This window comes from Olea europaea, unplaced genomic scaffold, assembly GCF_002742605.1.
Source record: "Olea europaea var. sylvestris unplaced genomic scaffold, O_europaea_v1 scaffold1733, whole genome shotgun sequence".
NCBI classification, from domain to species: Eukaryota; Viridiplantae; Streptophyta; class Magnoliopsida; order Lamiales; family Oleaceae; genus Olea; species Olea europaea.
In genome coordinates, this window is record NW_019235038.1 from 142,529 (window position 1) to 144,061 (window position 1,533).

A 1,533-nucleotide genomic window follows, 5' to 3' on the forward strand; every position below is an offset into this window, starting at 1 on the left:
GTATTTCTCAAATTCAAGACTTTACACACTTTTTTGGCTTTTTACAAAATGGAGGGCACAACCCCTTTATATAGTGTTTACAAGAAGATTCTAGTCCACACATTTTCTAGAGACACCTAGACCACATATCAAGATATTTTCCTAGAATTCTCTAGATATTCTTTATAAAACTACATATCTTACTTAGATATTTATATAGATATTTCTAGTAGATATTTATATAAATTTTTCTAGATAATGCTTCTAGAAATGCTATGCATGTTGGGCCTTTTAATTGATTTGGGCCTATAAGCAAAATCCTTAAACCCATATTATTTAGTCCAAAAATCAAGTTTACTACTCAACATCCCCCCTTAAACTCGATTTTGCTACTCCAAGTAGAGTTCTTAACTTGCGGAACACATCATGCTTGAGTGGCTTAGTGAGAATGTCGGCGATCTGCTCCTGGGAGGTTACATATTTCAGCTGCACTTCTTTCTTTGCAATGCTTTCTCTTATGAAGTGATATCTTGTATCAATGTGCTTGCTTCTATCATGGAATACTGGGTTCTTTGCCAATGCCAATGTCGATTTGTGATCAACATGGATTTCAATTGGCTCTTCTTGTGATACTCTAAGCGTTGTCAACAAGTTTCTAAGCCAAATAGCATGGCAGACACTTGATGTAGCTGCAACATATTCAGCTTCATATGTAGATAGTGCTACGATCGATTGCTTCTTTGAGCTCCAAGTGAAAGCTGTGTCACCCAAGTAAAACACGTACCCAGTCGTACTCTTTCTATCATCACTATCTCCGCCCCAATCGCTGTCACTATATCCAACAAGTTTGAACTCATTAGATGATGAATAGACTAAGCCATAATCAAGCGTACCTTTGATGTAGCGAAGAATTCTCTTTGCAGTTTTCATATGAGTCATGGTAGGTGTCTCCATATAGCGACTAATGAGCCCAACTCCAAAAAGGATATCTGGTCTTGTGCACGTCAAATATCTTAGACTTCCAACAAGACTTTTAAAAAGTGTTGGATTTACTTTTTCACCTTCATCATTCTTCGACAACTTGATTCCGCATTCGACGGGGGTGCATACGGGCTTACAGTCCTCCATATTGAATTTCTTTAGAATTTCTTTCGCATATCCTTCTTGTGAGATGAAAATGCAGTCCTCCATTTGCTTTACTCTATCCCAAGATAGTAGGCCATGTGGCCGATATCCGTCATCTCAAATTCTTGAGCCATGACCTTTTTAAACTCAGTAATCATACTTTGATTATTTCCTGTAAATATAAGATCATCTACATACATACAAACAAACAAGCAAAATATCTCCTTTCTCGTTTACCTTTGTATAAAGGGCATACTCGTGAGGGCATTTTGTGAAGTTATTTTCTAGAAAATACTTGTCAATTCTACTATTCCATGCCCTTGGAGCCTGTTTCAACCCATATAAAGCTTTTTTTAGTTTCAAGACTTTACCTTCATGTCCTTTTACTTTATAGCCCATTGGTTGCTCTACATAAATTTCTTCTTCGAG

General features: G+C 36.9%; 1 pseudogene; it reads right to left on the reverse strand.

Annotated features, from left to right (window-relative positions):
• Positions 1-284: 284 nt before the first annotated feature.
• Positions 285-1,533, reverse strand: LOC111377850 (annotated as a pseudogene).